The 14,932-nt window shown below is 47.9% G+C and overlaps 1 long non-coding RNA gene across 3 annotated transcripts in view; it reads right to left on the minus strand.

The window, feature by feature from the left end:
* LOC137546815 (uncharacterized) overlaps window positions 1-14,832 on the minus strand; it is a 56,249-nt gene extending 41,417 nt beyond the window's left edge. For 2 of the 3 annotated variants that reach the window (XR_011026380.1, XR_011026378.1), the window contains exon 1: window positions 14,312-14,832. This is a non-coding gene — a long non-coding RNA (uncharacterized lncRNA). Of the gene's footprint in view, window positions 1-576; window positions 651-14,311 lie in introns of those variants that run through there. The other variant, XR_011026379.1, reaches the window with a different exon arrangement.
* Between the last annotated feature and the right edge of the window lie 100 nt (window positions 14,833-14,932).

A 14,932-nucleotide genomic window follows, 5' to 3' on the forward strand; every position in this document is an offset into this window, starting at 1 on the left:
CTCTCTTCTCTCTTATCTTTTACAAGCTGGATAAATCGTCCTCTGAGCTGGCTGGGCTTTCACATACTGAAGAATTACAGACAAGGGCAAAGCTGTTTGCAGGAATAAACAAGCAGCCTGAAACTTCAGTGCATGAGAACAGGGGGAAAGAAACACACAAATGATCTCTTGAGATTCAAAAGGAAGGCTGTATACAGCCTGCTTGTGTATGGATGTATTTTCTATGTGTGGACATACTGTACATCAACCTACTTCCTGTTTTGGTGGCCATTTTGTTTGTTTATAAACAAACTTTTTAAAACAGTTTTTAACTACTTTTAATGCGACGAGGAGCGGCGAAATTGTGTCAGAGGGTAATAGGAGATGTCCCCTAACGCACTGGTATGTTTACTTTTGTGCGATTTTAACAATACAGATTCTCTTTAAGGTTTCTATGATATTTTCTCCCCACAGGAGTCCCAGCCTCCCTCCATCCATCGCAACACTTACATTACCCCTTTGTTGTAAGCACATGACCCCTTTGTTGTAAGCCACCACCATTACCCCAAACGCCACCTCTGTGACACCACTGCTCACCAATCCACACTGCCAGGCCCTTAGCTTCTTTCCTGCTCACTTGTTGGCTGCCAGAGATGCAGCTAATGGGAACCCAGTTGCTATTTGTCAGAAAAGGCAGAATTTAAAATAGAAAAAAAACCAGGTAAAGTCCAATAAATGTGTACCTCTCAGTGACACACAGGTAATAACAAACACAAGCAGAGAATACCAATGATAAGCAAATAATAATCTGACTGACTAACCTATGAATTGGTCAATGAAAAGCAAATAATTCTAAGTTGATGGAATTTTTATGCTTAATTTATGGAAATGTACGCAGCTTGAAAATGAACCAAGCCAATGGGACCACTTCAGAATTTGATTGGCCCAATTTCAAGCTGCATTTTTTTATATAATATTATTATAAAAGTTAGTATCAACTTGAGTGTAATTCAGCCTCCCATGGAAAAGAGGCCTTTAACAGGTTATAGGCCACTAATTAGGTCTGGAAGATCACATTCAGCTCCAGGGTCATGGTAAAACATTTAGGTTCCTTTCACCCTGTGCCCTTTGCAATGCGATAAGAGCATCATAACAAAGTCGACAAGTTAAAGTGTGCTTTAGAGGTGCAGCGTGACCATACAGTACAATAAACGCATGCTTCACTGCTACTGTAAACACACGTTACCTGGTAAATGCACAGCATACTGTGTGTTACTCCGTCAGAACACCCCGCACTCACGGCGTGAAAATATTGCAAGAATATCGTTGCACTGTGCTGCAGGGCTGTAGAGTCTAAGTAATTTTGGGTACCTGGAGTCGGCGGATTCAATAAACTGAGGATGATATTTGTATCAACTCCCCAGCCCTGGTAAAAATTATACTGGGAGTTGGAGCAATTTTGGGTACCTGGAGTCGGTGGTTTCATAAACTGGGGAGTTGGAGTCGGATGGTTTTCTACAGACTCCACAGCCCTGCCGTGCTGGGACTGAACACAATGGACATGGTGTGGGTGTGAAAGGACCCTCACACTTTCCACACCCTTCATGTTTATTTAAAGATATTTCTTATTGCAAGCAGGGTGATGAAAGGTAAGGATAAGTGGGAAAATTTGGCAAATGCATTTTTACTGTAAAAATGGCAAATTCGCATAGTTTTTCACAAATTTGTGGCCTAATTTTGCTGTGAAGTGAGGTTTGTCACATCCAGCAGCATCCTCATCCTACAGTTTAGTTTCCTGTGCACATATTTTTACAAGCCCATAAGAACATTATTGCAAAAATGTTACATTCTTTGCTGTCATAGTTTAGTGGGAATTTTACATTTTCAATCATCTTTTGGAGGGACATTCCCTCTTTGGGAGCCCTGTCCCTCTGTCCTCCTCATTAGTCCCTCTTTCAGGACTTTGTCCCTCTTTCTATGTAAATGTATAAATGTCTCTATTAAAAATGTTTTTGATTGACTCAAAACTTCATTCCAATCCTTTAAATTAATATATTACTAATTTTAAAATGTTAATATGAAGGAAAATGAACCAGGATAGAAAGGATCAGTGTGGTTTGAATTATAAAACAACATATTTTTCTTACGAAATCTTTATAGTATGCATGACTAGGGTTGTCCCTATTTTTCATCTCAAAATGCTGTGTGGTATGGTGCTAGTTTGGCTATTGTGTAGCAGCTAGCGGCAGTGAGTCTAGCTATTTTATAGCCAAACTCAGACTTGGGTGTAGCAGTGGTGCTTTGGCAAAAGACCTTCTATAATGTAGCTGAGTGCTGTTCAGCTCCAGGCATTGGTGGTCTGTTAGCGACAAAGGGCTATAATATAGCCAAGCATAGGGGCTTTACTTTCCACACAGTGTTTTTTACTGCAGTGGGCGCCTTCAGGTTACTGTTAGGTGTATGTGGGGGGGGAGGTTAATGTTGAGTGTAGGTGGGGGAGTTTAGTGTTAGACATAGGAAGATGATGGTTTATGTGAGTTTTAGGTTTGGGAAGTTGACAGCAGGGCTGTGCAGTCGGTACAAAAATCATCCGACTCCAACTCCGACTCCTCAGTTTTTGAAACCTCCGACTCCAGGTACCCAAAATGGCTCCGACTCCTAAGTCCATCCTTTCTCAATCTTTTTACCCTGGAGGAACCCTGCAAATAACTTTTGAACCCCAAGGAATCCTTGCAAACAATTTTATCAAATCGATACAATCTGGGTTGAGTGTGTAGGGGGAGCTGAAGTCCTTTTCTTAGCAGAGAGAGCACCATCCTAAAGGCTGGATGGCTCTTTTGATATGCTAATGAGCCTGGGCCCAGAGAGTCCCTGGCTTCAAGCTGTGCGGATGGCCCATCCATCAGGTATAAGGTGACACCTAGCTGATCTCATGTAGATGTTAATTAACCAAGGGGTGATCAGGATGCCTAGGTGCAGCCAGGCAGGCTACAAATCTCCGGGAGGTCTTGACACCTTGCTCACTGGTAAAGATCAAAGGGAAGTCAGCTGTTAGCAGCTAGAACACATCCTGAATAAACCTGAGTCTCATAGCATAATCCATAACTTCCCAGATCTGTCATATTACTGGGGTTCCTGAGATGGCAGCTTCGCCAAACGTGGGGGAAGTGTAGCATGAGCCCCGGTGCTGGTTCTGAGGAAGTTTCAGAACATTCTGAGGTAAGGACTGCCAGTTAGGCAGTTTGAAAATGCCCTGATGATACCACAGGGGTCCCACCCCTCATGTCTGGTATCAGGGCGCTGGGTAAATCGAGACAGACCTGAAAATGTTAATAAATCTGCCCTGACCTGTACGGTTCTGTGAGATAGAGCCCATATATGGGTAGATATGATTTCTAGCCCCCAGGACAAGGGGAGGGCTCATCTCATCTTCTAAGGGGGTGTATGGCTCCCCGCCCTCACTCCCTCCTACTGAAGCAGGGGCATAAGAATGGCAGAGGACCCAAACTCAGTGTCCTCCACACTGAAACATCTTGAACTCATCAGATGCCAGCTTGAGGATATGCTGGCATCCACCTGGTCTGAACTCTGAACTCAAATTGAAACCCAGAACTTTGTTTTCCCACAAAAAGGACATCTTTCCAGGAACTAAGTATTTTTCTCCCTTCTTTTATTTTTTATACTGGCTATTACTGTCTTAATAATTGTGATTTTAATAATTGTCTGTATATATTAATTATTTATATTGCGTGAATAAACGACTTTCTCCAAGTCATTCACTGTCCGCTACCCTGCTTATCAGCACACACACAGAACTGATCCCGGGTCTCTGAAAATACGCTACTGTTTGTTTGTTGTTGGCTAGACAGAATACCGTGTGTTTAACCGTTTTATTCGCAGGACTAGTCAGTCAGTTAGTGGGCTCCACGGTCCCATGGTAACCGCGGTGGTGGCAGTTTACTCTGAACCAGTAGGTGACGTTGTAATTACCCGTGTCTCACAGGCTCCCTTCTGAGTTGTCTGCGGCTAATTCTTAACGGTTCCTGCGCATTGACTGCGACCAGAGTTCGCACGATCTGTGCGCTGGCACCGTTTAGAAGGCTAAGTGCGGTCAGCCACTAGGGCTCCTGTGACAGTGTTAGGCAGCGGTTGGGACCTGTGTTGTGCTGAAAGTATCTACGATAGCGCTAGCGCTATCGAGAAACGAACTAATTCGTTGGTGTAGCTGGAAGGCAATATATTTTTTATATATACAGAGAGACTGTGTAGCCAGTACCCCTCCCCAAAAGTTTTATTTTATTTGGCATGGAAATGTCCGGGAACTACAAGAAAATGTGCCTGGCGGACCTGCAAAATCTTTGCCAAGAGAGAGGCATTGATGTCGGCCGCAAGACACAACGGGACCTGGTAACGGAATTGTTTCAATGGGATACCCAGCAACTGCGGGAGCCGGGGGTGTCCGCTGAAGTGGATACCAGCCCATCTGACCCAAGTCAAGGGGAACCAGAGACTGAAGATTCTGCGCATACGGAGGTTGAGCATCCTGCGGGCCCTGCTGCAACAGTTACGCAGGAGAATGTCAGTGTGGACCCCAATCCCAGAGTTTCTGAAAGTACTCGCCTTGGAACCGGCCAGTACTGGACTGTCCGTTTGTACTGATCCGCTAATGCAGCAGGCATTACAAAAGCTGATGGACACTGACCTGGACAAGTACCTGCAGTACATGCGTGAGGAGCGCCAAATGCGGGAGGAACGGGAGCGGCAAGCCGCTGCTGCTGCAGCCGCAGAATGCCACGCGGAGAGGGATGCCGCTGAGCGGGAACGCCAACGACAGCATGAGCTAAACATGGCAAAAGTGCAACAGGCCAGCCGGAGTTCACCGCCCAGCCTCCCTGCTGAAGGAGCTGCACCACCCGTAAGTGCAAAATTTAAATTTGCTAATATTGAGAAAGACACAGACATTGACTTGTTTTTGCGGTCTTTTGAAAAAGCATGCCGTCAGTATCGTCTGTCCCAAGACCAGTGGGCCAGACATCTGACACCTTTGCTGCACTACAAAGCGCTTGATGCCTTCGCAGAATTGCCTGCGGAGAAGGATAATGATTATGCTGCTATAAAAGACGCTATCATTACTAAGTACCAGCTGACGCCAGAAGCCTATCGGAAAAAGTTCAGGGCCTGGCAGAAAAAGCCTTCTGATTCGTACCGAGATGTGGCCAGCAGCTTGCTCACCACACTCCGCCAGTGGACACTAGGCCTCACCAAAGGGTCTTATGATGTCCTGGAGGACTTGATAGTCCTGGAACAATTTCTGAACATTTGCCCTGCTGATGTGCGACAGTTTGTGCTAGAACGCAGGCCGGCTTCAGCCACTGTCGCTGCAGACCTTGCTGAGACTTTTGCAACTACCCGGGTGGCTGATACCCGCAGAACTGTCCCATCCAGCTGGAGAGGAGGTCAGCCCAATACCTCGGCAGACCCTCCTGCCCCTGTGAGCCGTCCGCCACAGAGGCCACCCAGCGCAGCTGCTGCACCCAGGCCTGCAGCCTCTGGAGAGGTCACCTGTCACTACTGCCACAAGACGGGACACATGAAGTTCACCTGTCCGGAGCGGAGGCAGACCACCCCAGCACCTAGACCACCCGCACCTCGCCCGCGGCAGACACCCCCCGCCAGTGTACCCCAACCAGGAGCCGCATCCAACCTGATGTTTGCTAAGGGGGCAGGGAACTCCCCCATCACAAGCAATCACCAGCTGGTTACGGTGAATGACCAGCTTGTCACTGGTTTCCGTGACACCGGAGCAGATGTCACTCTGGTGCGTGCACACCTTGTCCCCGCAGAGGCCATCATTCCTGACCAGTACCTCACCCTCACTGGAGTGGGGGGCACTCTTTCTCACATTCCCCAAGCCCGGGTGTCCATCGACTGGGGGGTGGGGGTCCACGAGAAGGTTGTTGGGATCCTGGACCAACTGCCGGTCCCTGTTTTGCTGGGGACCGACTTGGGCACGCTGGTGTCGTACTATGAACCTGCACCAAGCCCTGTGGAATGCCAGGACGGAGAAGGACTCTCTGCCCACACCCAGGTACTTTGCACCCAGGGGCAAGAACAGGGGGGAGGTGGGTTGAACGTGCCCAGTTCACGGGTACCTGTGGTTGATGTACAAACTGTCTGTGATGAAAATGTTCCTGTTACTGTTATTAATGCTTGTGACAATGATGTAGGTAATGCCAATATGTGCCATTCTGAAGGGATACCTGTGCTAGCGGTAACACGCAGCCATACTGCTCAGACCCTGAGCTCAGAACAGGTAGAGGAGGTCCCGACCTCCTCCCCCTCCTCTGACCACAGGGATGGTACCCTTCAGCCACTAACCTCATACGCCACGGGCCAGCTGGCTGAGAGTGAGAGTGCTGCATTTGTGCAAGCACTCCAGACTGACCCTAACCTCGAGGCCCTCAGAAAACAGGCTTCTGAGCCCCTCACAGACGAGGCTACGTTCAAGGTATACTGGGAAGGTGGGAAGTTGTACAGTGAGCCTGTACACCCCACCGAAGGTGAAATGGGGATGGGTACCAAGTTGCTTGTGGTACCTAGTGCCTTCCGGGGGCATGTGCTGAAGTCCGCACATGACATTCCCCTGGCCGGGCACTTGGGGATCCACAGGACCCTTGATCGTATCCGGGGACATTTCTACTGGCCTCAAATGCGGATAGATGTGACGAATTACTGCCGCTCATGTACCATTTGCCAAAAGGTAAAAAGGGCTGGGAATCCCCGCAAAGCTCCCTTGTGTCCACTGCCAATCATAGGTGAGCCCTTTCGCAGAGTGGCAGTCGACATAATTGGACCGTTGCCCACTCCCAGCAGCAGTGGCAAAAGGTACATCCTGACGGTGGTGGATTACGCCACCCGCTATCCTGAGGCCATGGCACTTTCCTCCCTGAGAGCGGACAAGGTAGCCGACGCGCTACTTAACATTTTCTCCCGAGTCGGGTTCCCTGCGGAGATGCTCTCCGATCAGGGAACCCAGTTTATGTCCGGACTCATGGAGGCCCTGTGCAAAAAGATACAGATGACGCACATTGTCTCCAGTCCCTACCACCCGCAGACCAATGGACTGTGTGAAAGGTTCAACGGGTCGCTGAAGCAAATGCTGACCACGTTTGTTGAGTCGCAAGGTGGGGACTGGGAACGATACCTGCCTCATCTGTTGTTTGCATACCGGGAGGTGCCGCAGGAATCTACCGGGTTCTCCCCGTTCGAGCTCCTGTATGGTAGGAATGTCCGAGGACCCCTACAATTGATGCGGGAGACGTGGGAGGGCAAGGGGGACCCCACAGATGTCTCTGTAGTTGATTATGTCCTCAAGTTCAGGGACAAGATGGAGTCCCTCACAGAAATGGTAACGGAAAACATGGCCCAGGCTCAGGCCAAACAAAAACTCTGGTATGACCGCACTGCTGGAGAGAGGTCATTTGAAGTAGGTGACAAAGTGTATGCCCTTCTTCCAGTGAGGCAGAACAAGCTGCAAGCGGCCTGGGAGGGACCCTACACTATAGTGCAACGGTTAAACCCTCTGACATACCTGGTGAACATGGGAGGCAGGAAACAGAAAAGCTTTCATGTCAACATGCTGAAGGCCCACCATGACAGGACCAAGTATGTGCTGCCAGTGTGCAGCCGGTTAGAGCAAGGAGAGGCAGACCTGCTGGCTGACATACGAGATGTGGACAGCGACCTAAGCGTCAATCCACAACTCTCCTCGTCCCAGCAAGAGCAGTTGCAGGAGGTGCTGGGTCCGTACCAGCACACCTTCTCCTGTGCCCCGGGGCGGACCAGTCTGGCAGTGCATAGGGTAGATACGGGCACCCATCCCCCCATCAGGCAATCCGCTTACCGCGTCTCCCCAGAGGTGCAAGCGGACATGCAGAAAGAGGTGAGGGAGATGCTGGAGCTAGGGGTGGTTCAAAAGTCCTGTAGTGCATGGGCAGCCCCTGTGGTCCTGGTCCCCAAGAAGGACCAGACAACTCGGTTCTGCGTGGACTACAGGAAGTTGAACGCCATCACCACTACAGACGCCTACCCCATGCCTCGCATCGATGAGTTGTTGGATACGCTGGCGTCCGCCAGGTACCTATCAATCATGGATCTGAGCCGGGGGTACTGGCAGATACCACTTGCACCTGACGCGAGGCAGAAGTCGGCCTTCATCACCCCTTTTGGCCTCTTCGAGTTCACGATGATGCCCTTTGGGATGAAGAACGCTCCTGCCACGTTTCAGCGGGCCGTAAACGACCTGCTGGGGGGACTGCAAGGGTTCGCTGTAGCGTACTTGGATGACATTGCGGTGTTCAGCCCCACCTGGGAGGAACACCTCAAACACCTGTCCCAGGTACTAGAGAGGCTGGCCGCAGCCAATCTGACAGTTAAGCCGAGTAAGTGTCAGATTGGTATGACCGAGGTGCAGTACTTAGGTCACCGGGTGGGGGGTAACACCCTGAAACCTGACACGGGAAAGGTTGACGCCATCCTGGCATGGCCTCGGCCTATCACGAAAAAGCAGGTCCAGGCGTTCCTGGGGACCGCCGGCTACTATAGGAAATTTGTTCCAGCCTATAGTACCTTAGCGAAACCCCTGACCGATGCCACTAGCAAGAAACACCCCAAGGTTGTTAGCTGGACCCCCGCTTGCGAGAACGCCTTCCAAGCCTTGAAGCAGGCACTCGCAAGCGCCCCGGTGCTTCAAGCCCCAGACTTCAGTCGTCGGTTTGTTGTACAAACCAATGCCTCTGACTACGGTCTCGGCGCAGTCCTCAGCCAGGTGGATGGAAAAGGAGATGAACACCCTATCCTCTACCTGAGCCGGAAGCTCCTGCCCCGAGAGGTAGCCTACTCCACAACTGAAAAGGAGTGCCTAGCGATCGTGTGGGCCCTACAGAAACTACAATCGTATCTGTACGGCCGCTCCTTCACGATCATTACCGACCATAATCCCCTGAGTTGGCTGAACCGCACTGCTGGGACCAATGGCAAGCTCTTACGTTGGAGCCTGTCATTACAGACTTCACGATTCAACACAAGGCAGGCAGCCGACACCAGAACGCCGTCGGGCTATCCCGTTGCAACGGGGAACTAGATCAGATCTCGCAGGTTAGCGGCAACGACACACATCTTGCTGATAAATGTCTATCTGCCTTCTCCCCAGGGAGGGCTGTCACGGACGGTTGCGGGGCTGCAGGCGCGTCCTGTAACCGCCCGTGAAGAAAAAGCAATCGCACTCGATTCCCTGCATCGATTGCGCTTCAAATCGCTACAATCTGGGTTGAGTGTGTAGGGGGAGCTGAAGTCCTTTTCTTAGCAGAGAGAGCACTATCCTAAAGGCTGGATGGCTCTTTTGATATGCTAATGAGCCTGGGCCCAGAGAGTCCCTGGCTTCAAGCTGTGCGGATGGCCCATCCATCAGGTATAAGGTGACACCTAGCTGATCTCATGTAGATGTTAATTAACCAAGGGGTGATCAGGATGCCTAGGTGCAGCCAGGCAGGCTACAAATCTCCGGGAGGTCTTGACACCTTGCTCACTGGTAAAGATCAAAGGGAAGTCAGCTGTTAGCAGCTAGAACACATCCTGAATAAACCTGAGTCTCATAGCATAATCCATAACTTCCCAGATCTGTCATATTTCTGGGGTTCCTGAGATGGCAGCTTCGCCAAACGTGGGGGAAGTGTAGCATGAGCCCCGGTGCTGGTTCTGAGGAAGTTTCAGAACATTCTGAGGTAAGGACTGCCAGTTAGGCAGTTTGAAAATGCCCTGATGATACCACAGGGGTCCCACCCCTCATGTCTGGTATCAGGGCACTGGGTAAATCGAGACAGACCTGAAAATGTTAATAAATCTGCCCTGACCTGTACGGTTCTGTGAGATAGAGCCCATATATGGGTAGATATGATTTCTAGCCCCCAGGACAAGGGGAGGGCTCATCTCATCTTCTAAGGGGGTGTATGGCTCCCCGCCCTCACTCCCTCCTACTGAAGCAGGGGCATAAGAATGGCAGAGGACCCAAACTCAGTGTCCTCCACACTGAAACATCTTGAACTCATCAGATGCCAGCTTGAGGATATGCTGGCATCCACCTGGTCTGAACTCTGAACTCAAATTGAAACCCAGAACTCTGTTTTCCCACAAAAAGGACATCTTTCCAGGAACTAAGTATTTTTCTCCCTTCTTTTATTTTTTATACTGGCTATTACTGTCTTAATAATTGTGATTTTAATAATTGTCTGTATATATTAATTATTTATATTGCGTGAATAAACGACTTTCTCCAAGTCATTCACTGTCCGCTACCCTGCTTATCAGCACACACACAGAACTGATCCCGGGTCTCTGAAGATACGCTACTGTTTGTTTGTTGTTGGCTAGACAGAATACCGTGTGTTTAACGGTTTTATTCGCAGGACTAGTCAGTCAGTTAGTGGGCTCCACGGTCCCATGGTAACCGCGGTGGTGGCAGTTTACTCTGAACCAGTAGGTGACGTTGTAATTACCCGTGTCTCACAGGCTCCCTTCTGAGTTGTCTGCGGCTGATTCTTAACGGTTCCTGCGCATTGACTGCGACCAGAGTTCGCACGATCTGTGCGCTGGCACCGTTTAGAAGGCTAAGTGCGGTCAGCCACTAGGGCTCCTGTGACATATATATATATATATATATATATATATATATATATATATATATATATACACACTATATATATATATATATAATGTGTATATATATATATATATATATATATATATATATATATATATATATATATATATATATATACACACACACATGTAGGTGCATGTATGTATATGCTTTGGACATGCATGCATGTACATGCATGTAGATGCATGCATGTACATACATACATACATGTACATACATACATACATACAGTGGCTTGCAAAAGTATTCGGCCCCCTTGAAGTTTTCCACATTTTGTCACATTACTGCCACAAACATGAATCAACTTTATGGGCATTCCACATGAAAGACGAATACAAAGTGGTGTACACGAGAGAATATGGAACAAAGATGATACATGATTCTAAACATTTTTTACAAATAAATAACTGCAAAGTGGGGTGTGCGTAATTATTCAGCCCCCTGAGTCAATACTTTGTAGAACCACCTTTTGCTGCAATTACAGCTGCCAGTCTTTTAGGCCCGGTTCACATTAGCGTTTCAGGTCCGGCTTCCCCAGACCCGGAACGCTCCGTACACAGCGGATGGTGAATGGATACATTGTTAATGTATCCATTCACACTCGTGCTCCGTCCGGATCCGATCCGGGAACGCAGCTCCGGGACGGTCCGGCTTTTTTTCCAACATGCGCTATTTTTCAGTCCGTCCCAGTGCGGCTGCGGACCCGGGACGGATGCTGACCCGAACATGCGGCCCATGCTGTGCAATGAGAAACGGATGTTTCTCATCACACTGGCAATAGGACCGGATGCTTTCAGCACCGGTCCTATGCCACTTGGGGGGCCCGGACTACACGCCGGTATCCCCCATGCTTGCGGTGCCTTTCTGGCACTGCAAAGTATCTAGTTCCGGCTACTTTATTGTAGCCGGAACTGATACATTCCGGATCCGCAACTTGTGCCGCCTTGTGGCCACCGCAGAGACCCGTACGGTCTCTTTGCGGCCCCCGGACCCCCGGAGACTTGCGGACTCTCTACCAGCTTTGTACATCTAGAGACTGAAATCCTTGCCCATTCTTCTTTGCAAAACAGCTCCAGCTCAGTCAGATTAGATGGACAGCGCTTGTGAACAGCAATTTTCAGATCTTGCCTCAGATTCTCGATTGGATTTAGATCTGGACTTTGGCTGGGCTATTCTAACACTTGGATATGTTTTGTTTTAAACCATTCCATTGTTGCCCTGGCTTTATGTTTAGGGTTGTTGTCCTGCTGGAAGGTGAACCTCCACCCCAGTCTCAAGTCTTTTGCAGACTCCAAGAGGTTTTCTTCCAAGATTGCCCTGTATTTGGCTCTATCCATCTTCCCATCAACTCTGACCAGCTTCCCTGCCCCTACTGAAGAGAAGCACCCCCAGAGCATGATGCTGCCACCACCATATTTGACAGTGGGAATGGTGTGTTCAGAGTGATGTGCAGTGTTAGTTTTCCGCCACACATAGTGTTTTGCATTTTGGCCAAAACGTTCCATTTTGGTCTCATCTGACCAGAGCGCCTTCTTCCACATGTTTGCTGTGTCCCCCACAGGGCTTGTGGCAAGCTGCAAATGGGACTTCTTATGCTTTTCTGTTAATAATGGCTTTCATCTTGCCACTCTTTTATAAAGGCCAACTTTGTACAGTGCACGACTAATTGTTGTCCTATGGACAGATTCCCCCACCTGAGCTGTAGATCTCGGCAGCTCGTCCAGAGTCACCGTGGGCCTCTTGATTGCATTTCTGATCAGCGCTCTCCTTGTTTGGCCTGTGAGTTTAGGTGGACGGCCTTGTCTTGGTAGGTTTACAGTTGTGCCATACTCCTCCTATTTCTGAATGATCGCTTGAACAGTGCTCCGTGGGATGTTCAAGGCTTTGGAAATCTTTTTCTAGCCTAAGCCTGCTTTAAATTTCTCAATAACTTTATCCCTGACCTGTCTGGTGTGTTCTTTGAACTTCATTGTGTTGTTGCTCCCAATATTCTCTTAGACAACCTCTGAGGCCGTCACAGAGCAGCTGTATTTGTACTGACATTAGATTACACACAGGTGCACTCTATTTAGTCATTAGCACTCATCAGGCAATGTCTATGGGCAACTGACTGCACTTAGACCAAAGGGGGCTGAATAATTACGCACACCCCACTTTGCAGTTATTTATTTATAAAAAATGTTTGGAATCATGTATGATTTTCATTCCACTTCTCACATGTACACCACTTTGTATTGGTCTTTCATGTGAAATTGTTTTTGGCAGTAATATGACAAACTGTGGAAAACTTCAAGGGGGCCGAATACTTTTGCAAGCCACTGTACATGCATGTACATACATGTACGTAAATGCATATACATACATGCATGTATGTACGTTCATGTATGTACGTACATGTATGTACGTGTATGTATGTACATGTATATATAGAGTATAGCCTCATTTGTATCTAATCACAAGTTGTAATTTGATATCTCCCCTGTGTCACCTGACTGCCATGGCAGAGATGGCAGAAAAGCTTAATTGAAAGCACAGGATGGTAACAATATACTAATTTGGTTCCCAACTGCTTCTGTGCTTCTGCCATACTGTTACCGATTTTTGCCCTGATTTTGACTGCTTTCTGCCTGCCGCCAGCACCAACCTCTGCCCTGATTTTGACTACTCTCTTATTTGTACAGTTTCAAAATTTGTAAGGGGCCGTTCACATTACAAACGCGGACCGCCACGCATGCGGAACACAACGCATGCGAACGCACGCCATCCGCGTTTGTATGCTTTGCGTGGCTAATCTCATCACTGAAAAGTGAATGGGACAGCCGCGCATTTTTGCAAAATCTGCGTGCAGCATGCGTTCCCGGACCGCACAGGTGCGGAACGCATGCAGTGTGAACATCAAACAGTGCACTCTATGCACTGTCTGATGTCGTGCGTGTCGGCCTCCTGCACGCGTTTCCAAAACGCGGCTCGAAACGCTGCAGTCTGAACTGGCCCTTAGGGTCTTCATAAACTTAATGAATTCACACAATTTGTGTTCTAGTCTTTTATTTATATGCAGAATACCGGGCTTTTATTCTGTCATATTTTGGTAAATTATGACTTACGAATTGGAGGCCGAAAATTCTACAAAAAAATGTACCGCTTTTGACTCATAATTTCAGACAGAAATGCACCGCCAGGGAGGTTAAGGGCCTGAGCCCACTAACACAGTTGTACGCAGTTGTGTCCGCTTTTCAGCATCTGTAACATTGATGTGTTTCTGAAAACGGACTGAACTGCGCACAACTGCGTTAGTGGACTGAGGCCCTAAATAACATAGGAATCGTGGTAATTTTTTGCTAAAGCGCAATCGGGCTCGGAGCGATTTTGCTATGCAGTGCATAAATGGCAAAATCACAATCGCTGAAAAAAAATTAGCAACTTGCTGAATCGCTAGCGTTTAGCGTTTATTGCTAGTGGAAAAGGGCCCTGAGCAAGGTGGAACTGTAGAGCTGTATTGACAGGGTCAGGTGATTTGCTTTGTGCTGGCCTGGGAATTGGAAAAGCACCCCCCTCTTTAAAGAAAACCTGAACTGAAAATAAAAGTCTAAATAAACATTCACACATCATACTTACCTCCTGTGTAGTCTACTCATCAATCTCTTTCTCCTCTCCTGCATCCTGTTTGGCCACTGTGATCAAGGGAATTCTCCGTCCTCCATTTTGAAAATAGCCATTACCCCATAACAGCTTTCTGGTCAGCACACTGTTAAACTGTAACATCGCCCACTTGAGCCATAGGGAAATATGGACACATCAGTTCTCCTCTCAGCTATAACTGACAGCAACTGATATATTTTAGTTCTGACAAAATGTTGTCAGAACTGGAAGGGATTATTGTCAGAAGAAAATGGTGAAGCTTCTGAGAGGAACTGATGGCAAGGTAACTGTGTAATGCCCACTTGAAGTTACCTCGAGTGTTTATTTTAAATAATTTTACTCAGTACAGGTTCTCTTGAATACCAATGAATTCTGCCTGGCATGAACTCTCAACATATATATTGCAAAAAGTACTCATGTGCAATGCACGAGACTTTGTATATTGCTAATCAATGCAAATTTACATCATATGCATTAAAATGAAAATACTGAACTAAAGGTCCACAGCTTTACTAATGTGCACTACGTTTAGCGCTGCCGACGATAAATACACCATAATAATAATGTTCTATTGGATGTATTTTTCTATGAAACGCA

Source organism: Hyperolius riggenbachi, chromosome 2 (assembly GCF_040937935.1).
Source record: "Hyperolius riggenbachi isolate aHypRig1 chromosome 2, aHypRig1.pri, whole genome shotgun sequence".
In the NCBI taxonomy this organism is placed as follows: Eukaryota; Metazoa; Chordata; class Amphibia; order Anura; family Hyperoliidae; genus Hyperolius; species Hyperolius riggenbachi.